Consider the following 18166-nt stretch of genomic DNA (forward strand, 5'->3'; position numbering starts at 1 on the left):
AGAGACACACACGCAACAGGGGAAAGACAGTGGGAAGAGATGGAGACAGAGGATGGCTGTGGACAGTCCAAGAAGAGAGGCCTGGGATGGAGGCTCCCTCTCAGCCCTCAGAAAGAATCAATCTGTTGACACCTAGATTTCAGCCGGCCGGCCTCCAGAACTGGGAGAGAATCCAGTGCTGGCGCTGGTGCTTAAGCCACTCAGCCTGTGGTCCTTTGTCGTGGCATCCCTGGGGCCTGAACGTAGTGTGTTCTGGTCCATGTGCTCAGTGAGGACATGTCCCCCTAATAATGAAAAGAGAGGGCTGTGAGGAGTGGCCTTCCCTCTTGCTGCCTGGCACATGGTGTGTGAAGCCTTGGGACTTGGAGCTCTGGAGCCATCCTGTGATGTGTGAGACTCGCCCTGGACAGAGGCGTGTCTCATGAAGGTGTCAGAGTAGAGCAAAAGAGCCTGGGGCCTGTAGGACACCAAGGTAACCCGAGTCATCGACTTGCAGACTTGGGCTTTATGATACAATTACACATCTTTATTGCATGAGCCCTTCTTCAATATTGAGAAACAGTCATTTAATTGCCAACACAATATGATTCTAATTGTTTATCCTTGGATGCCCCCAAAGCTGATCTTTGTATCTTAGTAAGTTATATGACTAAAAGGAAAAGAGAAGTTATTAGTTTTAATTGTATGTTTCCTGTCAATGGAGCTCTTTTTTTTTTTTTTTTTTTGGTGTGGTGTAGAGACTACACACAAAAGATATTAAAATCAGAGTGGCATATACTACATTTCCATTTGAATTTTTAAATGAGTCATAGCTAGCTAATCATCACTCAGTCGTATCTGACTGTTTGCAACCCCATGGACTGTACAGTCCATGGAATTCTCCAGTCCAAAATATCGGAGTGTAGCCATTCCCTTCTCCAGGGGATCTTCCAAACCCAGGGACCAATCCCAGGTCTCCCACATTGCAGGTGGATTCTTTACCAGCTGAGCCACCAGGGAAGCCCAAGAATACTGGGGTGGGGGGGGTACTCTTTTGCCCCCTTCTGATGCCTATGTCAGAAGCTTTCTCTATCTCCTTTATACTTTAATAAAACTTTATTACACAAAAGCTCTGAGCGATCCAGCCTCGTCTCTGGCCCCAGATTGAATTCATCTCCTCCGGAGGCCAAGAATCCCACGTCTCATCATTCAGTAACAACCTTTCATCTTGGGGGCTCGTCCGGGATCCTTCAAGACAACATGGGCCCGATAATCTATGTGAGCCTACTTCTGCTGACTCCAGAAATCCTGAGTCTGCCGTTTGATCCTCAAGACAATGCCTTCCTGTCCTGGGCTCACTCCTATGCTGCATTCCACAATCGGTCTAACTGCTGGGTCTGCGGAGCACTCCCCTCTTCATCAGTGGAAGGCGTCCCATGGTGGACATCTCCACTTCAAGGAAAGGACTTTCTCCAAGTCTGCAAGTAACTTCAACAATCGCATGTGATACCTCTTCTTAAACTGATGACATCTAACAACCTTAAGATGGACTGATGTAACTATGGACATAATGTGACTTTTCATTTTGATTTTAACTTGGTTTAATGACTATTTTGCCTTACGTCTGTAACTGTATAATGGGGTTTTCTAACAGTCTAAAAGCTTTTAATTTACAAATAGTTGTCCAAGCTCCTATGAGTGCCACAGCCTCCTCCAACTATTACTTAGAGCCCCTGGATCAGACATCCTCACTATGAGGATTAGGAGAATATGTTGCCTCACCAATTTAGGGACAATGCCCCTTGTCAGCTCGGAAGCAGTTATGGAATGAGAACGACGCCCCTTTTCCCTAGGCAACATAATTCTCCTAAAAGAAAAGGGGGGAATGAGAGAGTCATTTCCTAGGCAGGTTGATAAGAAGTCTAGGGGTCCCCAAGGAGAGAGAGGTCTGGGATATTCAAGGAGGAAGAAAGGACAAACTTTTACTTTTTTTCCTCTACATTCCTTAGGATTATATAACAATAATGTATCCTGCCTGAGGACAGTCTTTGGATTAAACCCTCTGGCTAATTCTGTTATCTTAAAACATAAATTATGGGAGTAGGTCTGGTCTTTACAAGGATGTATCCTGCCTGAGGACAATCTTTGGATTAAACCTTCTGGCCAACTCTGTTATCTTAAAATGTAAATTATGGGAGTGGGTCTGGTGAGGTCTTTGCAGCCTCCAGACATTCTTTGGATTCATTGGAGAGTATATAACTCCATTGCTAATACTAGCAAAGGGGGTACTCTTTTGCCCCCTTCTGATGCCTATGTCAGAAGCTTTCTCTATCTCCTTTATACTTCAATAAAACTTTATTACACACACACAAAAAAAAGAATACTGGGGTGGGTAGCCTCTCCTTTCTCCAGGGGATCTTCCTGACCCAGGAATCAAACCGGGGTCTCCTGCATTGCAGGTGGATTCTTTACCAGCTGAGCTATCAGGGAAACCCTTAAATGAGTCACACAAGATGCTAAATGTAAGAAATTGAAACTTGCACTTTCCAGTAGCATTTAAAATGCCTTTGACCCTAGAAACGGATCACTTGACAGTGAAGAGAGGTTGTGGGGATTGAATTAACTTTCACATTTGAATTTGAGTAGAAGATTCTAGTGCAAAGGGCTATGAAGCCTTCATGGACCATCTAGCTACTGCTCAAGGCTCTGATAATGTCAGCAGCAGGCCATCCTCCAAGGCAGCTCACCCAGGCTGGCAGCCCACGGGCAGGTGGAGCCAGGAAGCATGAGGGGCACAGACCCGGGAGGGGACCAAAACTAAATGCCAAGAGGGCCACATTTAAAGAAGCTGGGGAAGGGAGAGGGGGAAATGAGTCTGGAGAGGTGAGATGAGAACACTGCAAGTGGTGGTGCTGGAGGCGATGGAGAGAGCATCACGGTCCCATTTTCCTATGGTTCTGGCTACGTGGACTGGGGAAAGTGGTGGTGAATTAAGGGAAAGTAAAGAACTGACTCATCCCCTTGCAGGTTATTCTGATGCTGTTCCCTGAAAGATACTGCTTTGGCATGGGATTTCTCTTGCCACCACCCAGCACAGTGGGTAGACACCACCATCTTCTGAGGAGACATAAGTAAGCTTTTCTTATTCCTAAAGATGTTTCCTGAATCTCCTTCCACGTTCCTGGAATCCACCCATACCAAGTCCTTTCTTTGGCTGTTACTCCATACAGGTACTCAGCTTCTACTTCTGGTAGTATGGTGGACTATGTTATTTGGATCAGTCTTTCTTCTGACAACTAAAAATTCTGGATGAAAAGATTTTAAACTATCTTCTTAAAACTATTAAAGCATCAGTAAGATAGTAAGGAACGATCAGGTCAGAATATTATTGAAAACTGAAACCTAGAAAGGTCAAGGAGAAGCACCAAAGTTCCTTTTGCTCTGAGAGCATTTGCCCACCTAGGTGAACTTGAACTTCTGATTTGACATCCTTTGGGGGCATAGAGGATAGAAAAGATTAATCCGCATTGCCTCTGTTTCAGCCCTTTATTCCTTTTTATTACTGAATAGTATTCCAATGTATAGATGTAAAACAGATGGATTACATATTCACCAGTTCATGAACATTTGAGTTGTTTCCAGTTTTTGGCAATTAAAAATCAGGTCACCGTAGACAATCATGTAGAGATTTTTGTGTGAATATAAGTTTTCATTTCTCTTTGATGTAGATGTAGGAGTGGGATTGCTGGGTTGTATGGGAAGTGTATGCTTAATTTTACAAGAAACTGCTAAGAGTTGTGCCATTTTGCACCAGCAGTGTGAGAATTCCAGTCGCTCCACATACTCGCTTAATGTCAGTTCTGTTTTGGTTTGGTTTGGTTTTTTGCCATTCTAATATGGTGATGTCTAATTGTGGTTTGAATTTGCATTTTCCCGATGACTGAAGATATTGAGCATCTTTTCATATACTTGTCATTTGTATATCTTCTTTGATGGAGTGTCTACTCAAAGCTTTTGCTAATTTTTAAATTGGTTTTTTTGCTTAGTATTGAGCCTTAAGAGTCTTTATCTATTCTGGACACAGTCCTTTAGCAGATCTGTGATTTTGCAAATATTTCCCCTCATCTTTGGCTTGCTTTTTTAATTTTTCATCTTTTTAAAACAGCATCTTGTTAAAGATCAGAACATTTTAATTTTGATGAAGGTCAGTTTATCAATTTACGAGACATGTGTGTTGTATTAGAGCGAATCTCTTCTGAACTGGTTTTATGTTTCAGTGGCTGGCAGCTCTCAGGCTTTCGTGTGGTTTCAGTCTTGTCTTCCCACTTACAGCACTTACTCAAATACATGAAAAGTAACTCATCTAATAAATCATACTGAGTAACTCAGAATCTATTGCGTGTATAGCATCTTCATCTGTCAGAGTCTTGACAAAGACTTGGGAAGGGTAGAACAAGAAGCAGCAAAGCCACAATAGACCCTTTGTAAAGAGTAAATCTTCTTTTTCTATTACTTCACTCATTCTAATGTTGGTAATAAAAATGAGATAGCATGCACAATTTAGGGGACAGAAGTGAACTGAAATCTAAAATAAGGAGAGTTAAGCACAGAAGTCTTTTGTCATTCACAAAGAAAAAAATCAGTCGGTAATACCGATCTTTAAGATTTGCTTTAGCACCTCAATCTCTCTATGTATTGAGAAGGGCATGGGCTTTTATAGACATGAAAATTGATGCAAAGGAAAGCAATTAGTGAACTGTTCATCTGAATATCTGCTCATTCTGTTGGTCTTCTGCTTTTCAAGTTCAACCATTATGTTTTGAAGGGTAACAGCTTAGTCAACAAAGATTGTTCAACATTATTACCTAAGAGTATATCATGCTATTAAATTTTAACATCATTTTTGATAATAAAAACTCTAATAATTTATATTGAGCTATTTATTATTTTGTTTTCTAGTTAGCTGTGATCATTAAATGTGGTCTTGATTGTATAAGGTATAATATTTGTTATCCTCTTAAAGGGTCATCCCAGTATTTTGGTTAAAATTTTTTAGTTTGGGAATATCTTTTATCTCCTTTTCATATATACTAATAACCTAATACATGCCAAAATAACACTAGATCTATAATCTAATAAAAAATTCCATCTGATTTAGGGCCCAATGAGACACGGATCAGTACATAATCAGTATATAAAAAGAAGGATTTATTTCATTCATTAATCATTTCAGAAATATTCCCAAGCATGTGCAGAGGTCAAATTCTGCTCTAGCTGCTAGAAATGTAATAATGAACTATAACTGATATTTCCGCTACAATCTTGAGCTTGTGGCCTGGTGTGTAATACAAGCATTAAACAATAATCTTGTCAGTAAATATATAACTACAAAATGTGATATGTGCTGTAAATGATAGTTAAGTCATGACATGAGAGATATCCTGGGAGTAGGCAAGGTTTTTCTAAGAAAGTAATGTTGGGTTGAGATCTGAGTAAGAGTAAAGATTAACAGAGAAGGGTAAGGTAGGTGAGATAAGACAGGTGAACATTCCAGACAGAAATAACAGCATAAGCAAAGGCTCTGTGGCATGTTCAAAGAAGCCTCAAGATTCTGGAGCAAAGAAAGTATAAAAGAGACTTAGGTAAAGTGATACAATGCAGGGCCTTTAAGGTCACTTTAAAGATTTTGCTGTTAGAACAGTGGGAAGCCATGTGTTAATCCAGGAAGAGAATGTTAGTGAATGGGTGTGATGAGATTTTTTTCACTTTCACTGAAGCATGAAGAATGATACTGAAGACAGGTAAGCATAGATTAAGGAGGACCAGTTAAGATGCCATTAAAATAACTCCAGTGAGAGGAGATGGTGGCTTAGATTGAAGTGGTGGCTGTGGAGGAAAAGAGGTGTAGAGAGATCTGTGAGAACCATGTAGATGGGCAAAAATTGGGAGTTGGAGGGGCAAGGAATTCCTCAGCTTCTGCTTGTAGAACCAGATGGAAGAGAGTGTCAGTCAGGTAGTAAACCCTACACGAAGAACAGGCTGATGCAGAAGACCATGAGGTCATTCTTAGTGTAGTCTTGGTCCTATTGGGTGTGAAGTCACCTTAATGGAGATCTTGAATAAGCCATCAGACTTGTAGGTCTGCAATAAGAAGAAGGATTGGGGATGGAGATACAAGTTTGGGAGATCCTGGGTATTATCATTGAAAACACAGGCAAGCATGGGATCATCAGAAGACTTGAGCCAGGTAAGAAGAGTGGACAGAGGCAGTGCCTTGCAGAATTCATGATCTTAATGGCTATGAGGAGCTGGTAAGCCCACAGAGGTTTCCCTGGTGGCTCAGATGGTCAAGAATCTGCCTGCAATGCGGGAGACCCGGTTTTGATCCCTGGGTTGGGAAGATCCCCTGGAGAAGGGAATGGCAAGCCACTCCAGTATTCTGGCCTAGAGAATTCCATGGAGAGAGGAGCCTGGTGGGCTACAATCCACGGGTCGCAAAGAGTCAGACACGACTGAGCGACTGACACCACCAAGCTCACAGAGGAAGGGAATCAGCCAGAGTCTCCAGAAATAGTCAAAAGTGTGATGGCGGTCCACAGTCCACTGCATTAGTGCTGCCGAGAAGTCAGAAAGCTGAAAAATGTTCATGGGACTTAATGACCTTGAGGCTTTTGAGGCTGGTTTTAATAGGATGATGAGGGAAACAACGAGCCAGACAGTTGGGTGGTGAGCAAGGGGTGGGCAAATGGAGATTGCGGGTAAAGACAGGTCTTGAGAAATTTGGCTCTGAACCAGAGAAAGGAGTTGGACTTGGCAGAAGGGATACATGTGGTCAAGGTTAAAGTAGCCAGTAAATCGTGTGTATGTATATATATATTTATATAATATACAGGTGATGATATTGAAAGAATATTGTGTGTAACTCAATACCTGAAATGTGTTTTATAAAACAATTCAAGTTCATGCCTTAAAATGCATACAACTTGGCTTCTGTTTCAGGGGTTTTTTTTAACCCTATTTTTCAGGAAGCTTAATTCTTTTATTAACTGAAGTTCCACATATAATCCCAGTCTGTAGAAGAGATAAAAGCAGATGTGGCCCTTATAACACCTGCATGAAACACGAGCTTCCTCTCCATCCAGATGGATGTCCTTTACGAAGGTGTGTGTTTGCAAAAGCAATGCCTGTTACTAGCAGAGCATTCAGCAGTGACTTACTCTGGAAACAGGTTCTTTGATGTAACCTGTGAACATACAGAAAATACAGACGAACCAAAGAAAGGAAAAACTCAGAGCCAAGTTGGCTGTCAAAAGAGCATACTCAGATCTGTACCAGCTGCTGGACAGGTGAGAATTTTGTCTCTAAGCTTCCCAGTAACTGAAGCAAAGAGCTATGCAAGATGCCTTACCAGTCACAGCATCCTTCGGGTAAGGTGCCCAGCTGTCGAGGAAAGCAGCTTTTCATGAAAATGAGACCCGAGAAAAATGTCTCCTATAAATTCTCAACATGAAAAGAACCGAGATGTAATGGACACCATCCTCAACAACGTTTTCTTCGATAGATATAATGACAAATTTTGTGCACCTGTTTCTTATGTTCCTCCAGAGGCCCACATGTGCATATGTTCTCAGTCACTTCAGTCGTGTCCAACTCTTTGCAACCCTGTAGACTGTAGCCCGCCAGGCTCCTCTGTCCATAGGATTGGCCAGCAAGAATACTGGAGTGGGTTGGCTGCCATTTCCTCCTCCAGGGGATCTTCCAGACCCAGGGATCAAACCTGCATCTCCTGCGCTTCCTGCATTGCAGACGGATTCTTTACAGCTGAACCACGGGGGAGAGGCCCAAGGGATAACATCAAAGTGCAGTCGAATAAAAGCATTGTTTGTGGGGTTAGGAGTGGATGTGGGAGAGAGAGCGGAGTGATTTCTGAATTTCCAAGGCACAGCCCTTTATTAATGTTGCAAATCTCTCCCTTCTCCCTTCCTCCCCCTTAGCACACAGTGTTTACTGTCTCTATAAAAAAAGACCCATTTCTTTATGACTTTTTGTTCTTATAAAAGTACACATATTCTTTACAAAAGTGCAAATAATTCTGAAATATAAAGCACAAAATGTATAATTTTCAGAAATCTGATCCCTCAAAGATAATCACTGATAGAAGTATATTCTTCTGAGATTTTTCATACATTCACAGCACTAATTTATGTACATATTTACCAAATAGGCTCATACCTGATTTAATGTATAGAATTTCATCTTTCAGTGGTTAAATGGATCAGCTCATCACATGCATATAAACTAATCAATCCCCTGTTGATGGATTCTTGCATGTTTCTATTTTTCTCACTATTAAAAATAAAGCTTCCATGAGTTTATATAGGCCTAATTTCTCAAAATTCTTTTCAGGCTTCTCAGGAGTCTGCATCCAGACCTCCTCTGTTAGCAGGACTTGATATGAGCTCATTCGTCTTCTCTTTTTACCTTCAAAGTGATCTTGTGCTTTATTTTTGAAAGCCTTGACCTCTTTCTGATGACTCACATCTTAGAAGAAAACAGTTTCCTCTGAATGTCACTGAGTATGGCTTGGAATTTTCTTTCCCAGTTAATATATTGCCATTGCAGTAGTGTCCTTCTGGAAACCATACATCATCCACAGAACTTTTTGAAAGTTACAGTCAGGTGGGCAGGGGAGGTATAGGTCAGCTGCACAGACACCGAGTCAGTTTTGTAAGTGTTCACACACACACACACACATAGACACACACACACAGTTGGCATATCTGGAAGGCTGCCTAGCGCAGTGGTGAAGGGTGAAAACTCTGGAACCAAGATGCCTGGGTTTGAATCCTGGCTCCAGCACTAGCTCTGTGTGACTTTGGGCAACTTATTCAGCCTCTCCCTGCCTCAGTTTTCTTATCTCTAAATTAGCTAATTAAAGTCCTATGAACACTAGGTGCACTATAATGAACTCCAAAAAGCACTAACACAGAGTAAGTTAAGATTTTGAAAAATAAATAAATTCTCCTCTCCACCTGCCCCACAATTTTTCAGACACTTTCAACCACTTCCTAACCTCATGCTACCATTCATCTGGGCCCAGATTAAGGTTGGCTGTAACAAAGCCAAATTTTTCTATGGCTAATTTCTATGGCTCGGTGGTAAAGAATCTGCCCGCAACGCAAGAGATGTGAGTTTGATCCCTGGGTCGGGAAGATCCCTTGGACAAGGAAATGACAACCCACTCCAGTATTCTTGCTTGGGAAATCCCATGAATAGTGGTGCCTGGTGGGCTACAGTCCATGGGGTCACAAAGAGTCAGACACAAATTAGAAACTAAACAAGTCAACTCAGAGGTTGCTAAGTTGGTTCTTCATCTGTTTATACACTTTCTGTCACATCCAGAGTTTTATTTTGGTTAAATACAGGTTCATAAAAGCAATTTAAAAAAAAACTTTATTCTAGTCTTGTTAAAATTACTTTTTCTTTGGATGATGTCATAACAGATTAGACATTGACTTAAGAGTTGGTTACTATTGGTAAGTTTGTAATAGATCAAATACTTTGGATATTAGAAAACATGGGCATTATTGAATTATATTTTATTAAACTTAATGATTATATGAAGTTTTTAATGTCCAGTTTTACTTCAGAACAGATTTGAAGGAGATTGACAAGTATCACTTAAGGAAAGAAAATACTCCATCAGCCTACTTCAAAAACCAGAAAATTTTTTCAAAGTGTATCTTAACTCTGCAACAGATTTTACTGGGCTCTTTTCCAAAACGGCCTACTAAATCAGCGTTGTTATTTTTTGGTGAAGAAAGGCTCCACAATCACCAGCTTTATTCACCTACAGAAGCAGATTCAAGAAACATCCTTTGAGGACTTAGCAAACAAAGATCTGTTTATACTCTGTGTTTTTTCCCACAGAGGTCCCAGGTGCTTCAGGAGACTGAGAACACCAAAAATGTTCATAAACAGACACGTTTAGCAGTTTCTTCTGAAGAACTTCTTCTGGGCTACAGAGGCTGCTTACTGTGTAATTTGAAATACAAAGCAATTTCACTCACATAATTAACTCTTGTTCCAGAATTCCTGTCACAATTGCCACTATGCACATGAAATTATAAGTTTTTAGAAACCATACTCCAACTCTGTTACATAGAAAACCTGGGGCGAAGGCTTAGTTTTGCTTCTTTTCAATTGTCTTACATATGGCAGTCTCTAGTTGTAATCTGAAACAAATGTGATTCATATAAGATGTTTACTTGTCTTTATGGTGTGACAAGAAAAGACACTTCTATTTCCTTCTTTAGAAGAAATAATATTAAAGTTTTTCATTAGTCGGAGGGTTAAATGAACAACCAAACACAGAATGCTTAATTGTGTGGGAGTTGTCATTTTGAAACTATTGATAATTCAGTTGGTTGGTTAAGAAAAATTGAGTGAAGGGTCAATTTAGTACCTCAAGCTCAATTAGGAAAATTTTCTGGAAGTGTTCATTCTGAAAGTTTCCCTAAAAGCATTTTTTTTGCTCAACTTAATGCTGTTAACATGAATTTCTGTCCTCCTTATCACAACCAAGAGATGGTAGGTGCTCCGTAACTGCTGAATTAGATTGACTGTTAAGATTTAGTAAACACTTTGCTTTGACTTCTTGTCATAAAAGCACCAACATGGATTTTGGCATCCAGAATGCCTCAGCTGAAAATACGTCTGTCCTGCCTTCTTGCCAAAAGACCAGGCAGTTTGTTGGGTGGTCTCCAGTCTTTCTGTGGATAAAGGAGAATAAGAAGACCCACGTCTCTGGGCTGCTGGGAAGAATGGTGATATGGATGTCAGAAACCTTGAGTAATGATAAGCGGGCTGTGTTTATGACCATTATGAGGATAGGTGGCTTCCCAGGTGGTGCTAGTGGTAAAGAACCCACCTGCCAATGCAGGAGACAAAAGAGTTGCGGGTTCGATCCCTGGGTTGGGAGGATCCCCTGGAGGAGGGCATGACAATCCATTCCAGTATTCTTGCCTAGAGAATCCCATGGACAGAGGAGCCTGGTGGGCTACAGTCCATAGGGTCGCACAGAGTTGGACACAACTGAGTGACTGAGCTCGCTGTTATACTCGTCAGAAAATGAGCTTTTCCCTAAGGATGCGTCAGTCCCTCTCTTTCTTTGCTAGTCACTCTGTTAGTTGCTATTTATTTCTAAAAATTTAGTTTGATTTCCTGCTTTCAGGTAAAATATTGAATTTATTAGTGCTTTCTGATGTTTGGTGAGGGGTCCTAGAATAACTGCTTTTTCTAAACATCAGGTAAGGTTATTGAGTTAATAAAGCAAGTGTAAGAAACCAGGTTAAACCTGTGTTGAAATCAACTCATTCTGGAAGATGTTTTGTTGTTTGTTTATTTTTTCAAAAGTCATGAGATGTTTGTTTCCTTGGATTGCCTGGCTTCTTTACCCTTAAAGTAGAATGCAGAAAATACTTACATGACTAATTTTTTTTTTTTTTTTTTTGGCTGCACTGAGTAGCTTGTGGGATCTTTGTTCCATGAATGAGGATTGAGCCCAGACCCTCAACAGTGAAAGCTTGGAGTACTAACTACTGGACCATCAGGGAATTCCCTTAAATGGATGATCATATTGGCTACTCCCAAGGAGCATTTTTTTTTAAGAGTATTTTTTTTTTCTTATTTTTAAATTAATTTGTATTGGAGTGTAGTTGTTTTACAACATTGTGTTAGTTTCTCTTATACAGCAATCTAATGACCATCTTAACAAGCAGAGCAGACATACCACCTTGACACACAGAAGTCAGGAATGAGCTGGTGCTTTAAGAGGAGAGAAAAAGGGCTTCGCCCTGCCCAGGGGTCTAAGAGGCAGAATCTCAGATGGCGGGGGACGAGGGGAGCAGGCCAACAGGTGCTACCCACGCACCTCACAGGATAAGCTCAAGGATTTGAAGTGTGAGAAGAACTGCTCAACACCCATGGCACTCTATCAGTAACAGCCATGTGCTCACACACAGGACTTTTCATGGGCCACCTATAGGGGCATCTGAATGACCGAGGCACTGGCAGAAGGAATCTGCGGTTTCTGCATCCATGCAACCAGGTTAGAGGATGAGAGAGTCAGAGGCAGGTGAGGGGATGAGGTGTCCAGTGAGAGAGGAGCTAGGAAGGTTTCATCACCTCACTACTTAATAGAAAGACTTGTCAGATGTGAACAAGGGATGTTTGCTCACAGAACTGAGTTCCTTGCTGCTTGACATACAGTTGAGCTACACCTGTCATCAGAGAGCTAATGAAATGGAACAACTGGTCCCCAGGCAGCAGCTTGAACGAATCAACGGCAACGGGCACCGTTTTGCCTCTGAAGCCTGTTTTTCCAGTGGAGGCGTTTGACGTGTTTCTTACACAGTGGAACATTTGCAGTGTTTTGAAAGCCAAGACAGGAGACGTTTCTTCAGCTCAGGACCTGATATTGGTTTCAAGGGCATTTCCTATGATCCTCAGTGGGCAGGCACATTGACTTCTGGGAATTTCCTCCCTGTTTTTTTGGGGGGGGGTAAGGGGGGGGGCAAGGTGGGGGTTTAGTTGCTTTAAGGGGCTTCCCAGGTGCCTCAGTGGTAAAGAATCTGCCTGCCAGTGCAGAAGACGCGTGTTTGATCCCTGGGTTGGGAAGATCCCCTAGAGGAGCACATGGCAACCCACTCCAGTATTCTTGCCTGGAGAATCCCATGGACAGAGGATCCCGGTGGGCTACAGTCCATAGAGTCGCAAAGAGTCAGACATGACTGAAGTGATTTAGAACATGCACACACACATAGTTGCTTTCCAATGTTGCATTAGTTTCTGTTGTACAATGAAGTGAATCAGGTGTGTGTATACATATATATATCCCTTTCCTGTTGAGTTCCCTTCCATCCGCCATCCCACTCCTCTAGGTTACCACAGAGCACCAAGCTGACCTCCCTGTGGTTCCCACGAGCTCTCTTTTCCACGCATGGTAGTTCCACCTCCTGGAAATTAGATGGCTAGGGGGGGGGGGGGCGGTGGGTGCTGTCCTCCTGCTGAAAAAGTGGTCCTCAGACCAGCAGCTTCAAATGAGAAGCATTGCTCCAAGTAAAGGAGCTGAAGGAGAAAATCCTGAAACCCCTATGGAACATTTCTCCATCTTCACCTAGACAGGCCCGTAAGGAAGGCTGGTCTCCAGGTCCCATGCTTATTTGGTACCCAAGCCTCGGAAGACCTCTCTTTCTGATGCTGCGTTCCTTCCTTTAAGCCATGCTGTGTCCGCACCTATGACCTGGTGCTAAACTCGGGGCCATGTGTTACCGCGCGGGCCATGGAAAACAAAGTAGCCACCCAGCTTTTTTGGATGGTTTCCCAATGTTCCTGATTCCTGGCAACTGAAAAGTGCTTCCAGGGACAGGACTAATGGTGGGGCGGAAGAGGGAGGAGAGGAAAGTGAGGTGAATAATGCTGACAGTGTGGAAAAGGCAGCCTGGGAGGGCCCCTGAATCAGCAGGAGTTCACCTTCCTTCCCGTCCTGCTCTCCCAGCCCCAGCGCCAGGGTCAATAGTTCATGCATAAGAAATCAGGATTCTTTGGAGCAACTCATGCTGCCAAATCTACACTGACAGTCCAGACCAACACCCCCACCTCCCTGCCTAGCATTTGAAGGTCACTTGCTCTGCGTCAAGCACGCTTGACAATTGCTCAAAGGGAAATGAGAGAACTGTTGTGTATAAATGAATCAACTTGCCTTCAATTAACACGACTTGAAATGAACCTTTCAGTGATAGACAGGTTTGCATGGCTTTACCTGAATGTTATCCTAAAATAGAACACATATTACAAACTTCCTGGCTTCATGGTTCTGCATCAGGTTTTAGGAAGAAATTAATTTGGACATAGTATATAATCCAGGTAACTTCAGTAAGACTGGAGGTAACATGTTAAGCATGTGTGTTAACATTTTAACAATTGACAATGAGGAAGGAGAAATAATGAAACTAGTCGATGACATTGGTAAAAGGCAGAGTCCAGGCTGCAGGTGGTAAATAAAGACTCATACATACATACCTACAAGGCAGGAGTGGAGCCAAGCATTTTTAATTGAAGAGAAAATTGGAGTTTCTCCATCTTTTTTAGCTTCTGCTAAGTGATACTTCTGAGTCATGTCCCACTCTTTGTGACCCTATGGACTGTAGCCCAGCAGGTTCCTCTGACCATGGGATTCTCCAGGCAAGAACACTGGAGTGGGTTGCCATATCCTTCTCCAGGGTATCTTCCCAATCCAGGGATTGAACCTGAGTCTCTTATGTCTCCTGCATTGGCAGGTGGGTTCTTTACCACTAGTGCCACCTGGCAAGCTGCTGGGAGAAAAAGTTAATTCATGGTGGCATTAACTGCTCTGTTCGCAGGCATGAAGCAAAGTTCATCGCAGAAACTCTTCCAACACCTTTCATGTTAAGAACTTCTTGCTGAAATTGTTGCTTGTGCAGGGGGATTAACTGTGCTCACTGGGGTTCTCAAAAACTTTAGCCATTTGGACAAAAAATTTCAGTTACAGCCACATGACACAGGCTTATGTTCAAAAGAAAGAAAAGAGCTTTACAGCCAGTATCTTCCTTATCCTGCACTTGTATTTGGTAGGAGGGCAGGAAGAACATTTGCAAAGAAGCCCCAAGTGCTGCCAGATGCCCTCCAGGTTGGCTGTTGCATCACTCCTGCGCTCAGTCTCAGGGCCACCCCTGGATCCAGAAAAGGATGCTGCCAGCATCTCCTTGGCCTTCCGCTTCCTGCTTACCATGCTCAGCACTTTGAGGAAAAATATGTTCTCACCTCACAGTGGTTGAGGATTCACTGCATAGGTCACATCTCATCTGAAAACCAGAAGAGAGTCATGGGGCATGCCCATTTCTCTTGACTTCTACCGTTTAGCCATTCTAGCCAGTGCTTCTGCTTTGGAAATCATTCCTTGGGTTATGCGAGGTACTCACGAGCCTGTGTGCACTACATGTGTGTCTGCACGCACATGTATGATGGAGAAAGTGATGCTTGGCTTAGAGATGCTGAGGAAAGAGATTCTGCCTCCTTTCTGGTAAGTAAGCTAGTCGTAAGCTTTCTCTGTCGTAAGCTAGTCTGAGTCATTGGGCCACCAAGACTAAGTGTTATCAGGAAAACTGAAGGAGACCCCGCAGTGCTAACTTGATTGTAGGAGATGAGTTTCCTTCTAAAAGATTGAACTTCTGCAGAAAGGAGGGGAGGGTAGAGACACAGGCCTGGCTTTCAAGAGGGTCAGTCGCTTAGTCGTGTCTGATTCCTTGCGAGCCTATGGACTGTAGCCTGCCAGACTCCCCTGTCCATGGGATTCTCCAGGAAAGAATACTGGAGTGGGTAGCCATTTCCTCCTCCAGGAGAGCTTCCTGATGCAGGAATTGAACTTGAGTCTCTGGCATCTCCTGCAATGGCAGGCAGATTCTTTACCACGAGTGCCACCTGGGAAGCGCAATAGAATGGAATAATTGCTCAAAGTCTATTTAAGAACAAGGCTCACAGCTCTTTCCCCTCAAACCAACTTGGAAGAAAACCATGGAAATTAGAGATTACTGATCTGAAGAATTCACACTCAAAGCTGAGAGAAACTCTGGGGTGAAGTGAAAGCTGCCGCATCCAAATGTGTGTGTGTGGAGGGGTCATGGCCGCCTTCCAGGGCACAGTACGGATCCAGTGAGAACAGGTTGGGAGCAGCTTGTTTCAGTTCCAGCTTCAGTTCAGTTGTGTCTGACTCTTTGCAACCCCATGGACTGCAGCATGCCAGGCCTCCCTGTCCATTACAACTCCAGGAGCCTACTCAGACTCATGTCCATCGAGTCAGTGATGCCATCCAATCATCTCATTCTCTGTGTTTTACCCTCAGCTCCTCATCCCTTTGCTAAAGTCTTGAAAAACAAGCAAAAACAAATTTAAAAGGCAAATGTATAGAATATCTAAACATTTAGTTACTAGGTTTCAGAGAGTCGAGCCTCTAACAGTCAGTGGTCTGACTCTCTCCTCCATGCCAGCCTCCCACTTTTGACCCTGACATCACTTCTGTAGCCTCTGTTCTGGGCATCCCACCAGCTGCCCAACACTTCCCATCGTCATAGCCTATGACCACTCCACCGACAACTCGAACTTCACCAGGATCTACAATCCACTATTCTTACTCCCTTTCCTAGGTCACCCCTCCCATGTTGTCATTTCCTTCTATATCCATCAAAGGTCCTTCATCATCATTACCACTCCCCTTCATCCGCCCCAACACCCTTCAACTTCTCTCCCTCCAGCCTGAAAAGTGAAAGTGTTAGTTGCTCCATTGTGCCCAACTGTGACTCCATGGACTGTAGCCCACCAGTTTCCTCTGTCCATGGGATTCTCCAGGTAAGAATACTGGAGTGGGTTGTCATTCCTGCTTCCAGGGGTTCTTCCAGACCCAGGGATCGAACCCAGGTCTTCTGCATTGCAAGCAGATTCTTTACCGTCTGAGCCACCAGGAAAGCTCCCTCCACCCTTCAGCCTACTCTCCTATAATAACCCCAATCTTGGTTAATCCAACCCCCTACCTTCTCAAGCCTGCACTGAGAAGCCGATGTGACTGGAGAACATCAATGCCCACTGCCTAGAAGTCTCACCAGATTTCCTCACAACAGTCACGCTCTGACTCTTGGAGCCAAATGTTTCACACCCCTCTTACTCCCTAGCAACTGGAGACTTTGTGTTTTTTTTCATAGAGTGTGTTTATTCTCTCAGCTATTAGAAACCATCGAAACTGCCTTACCTCTATTAATCAAGGAATTCTCCTCTCTCTTTTTAAAATTCTTCATGGGAGGATGATTGCTTTACAATATCGTGTTGATTTCTGCCATACAACAATGTGATTCAGCCACAGGTATCCCTATGTCCCCTCTCTCTCCAACCTCCCTCCCTCCTCCCACCCCATCCCACCCCTCTCGGATGTCACAAAGTACCGGGTTGCACTCCTGTGTTATATAGCAAACTCCCACTGGCTTATCTATTTTATATATAGTAAAGTATATGTTTAAGTGTTACTGTCTCAATGCATCCCACCGTCTCCTCCTCTGCTGTGTCCTCCAGTCTGTTCTCTATGTCTGTGGGAGACAGTATTTTTAATGACTGAGATCATAGAAACACCCAGAAAGATCCTTTTCTTCCCACAGCCAAGTTCTCCAGTCTCCCCAGACACCCTGCCTCCCCTCCCATTCACGGACACCACTCTGCTCTCCACTTAAGCCCGCTCCTTCCTCCTGCTTGGGTTCTTCCGAAGCAGACCCTGAGGCAGGGATTTGGGTGAAGACTTTTGTTAAGACTTGGGCTTCCCTGATGGCTCAGCTGGTAAAGAATCCACCTGCAATGAGGGAGACCTGGGTTCGATCCCTGGGTTGGGAAGATCCTCTGGAGAAGGGCAAGGCTTCCCACTCCAGTATTCTGGCCTGGGGAATTCCATGGACTGTATAGTCCCTGGGGTTGCAAAGAGTCAGACACAACTGAGTGATCTTCACATTTCACTTTTGTTAAGATGCCCCCAGGAGAAACCGGGAGGGAGGTGGGGAAGGCAAAACAAGAACAGGAGAAGCCAGCTGGGGTGCAATTTGAGATGAAGCTCCAAAGAGCATCGCTGTACAGTACTCCGGAGTGTCACTTACGCCTTTGATTTGTCCTGCCTGAACACCTAGGAGCTGGTCTCTCAGAGCTCTGACTTATCAGCCATTGGCCAAGGCCCCCCAGGGCTGTACAAGCTCTGTTGATATTCATGGAGGGGCCCAGCAGCCCATGGCAGGCTCTGCAGAAGGCCCGTAGGTGCAGACTTTTGAAAGCAAAAGCACGCTGAAAGTGAAAGTGTTAGCCATTCTGTCCTGTCCTATTCTTTGCGACCCCGGGCACTGTAGCCCCCCAGGCTTCTCTGTCCATGGAACTTTCCAGGATATTGGAGTGGGTTGCCATTTCCTTTTCCAGGGAATTGTCCCAACCCAGGGATTGAACCTGGGTCTTCTGCATTGCAGGCAGACTCTTTACCATCTGAGCCACCAGGAAAGCTAAGAATAATGGAGTGCGTTGTCATTTCCTTCTCGGGGGGACCTTCCCAACCCAGGGAAAGAGCCCTTGTTTCCCACAAGCCTCCTAC

This window comes from Cervus elaphus, chromosome 26 (assembly GCF_910594005.1).
Source record: "Cervus elaphus chromosome 26, mCerEla1.1, whole genome shotgun sequence".
Classification (NCBI taxonomy): Eukaryota; Metazoa; Chordata; class Mammalia; order Artiodactyla; family Cervidae; genus Cervus; species Cervus elaphus.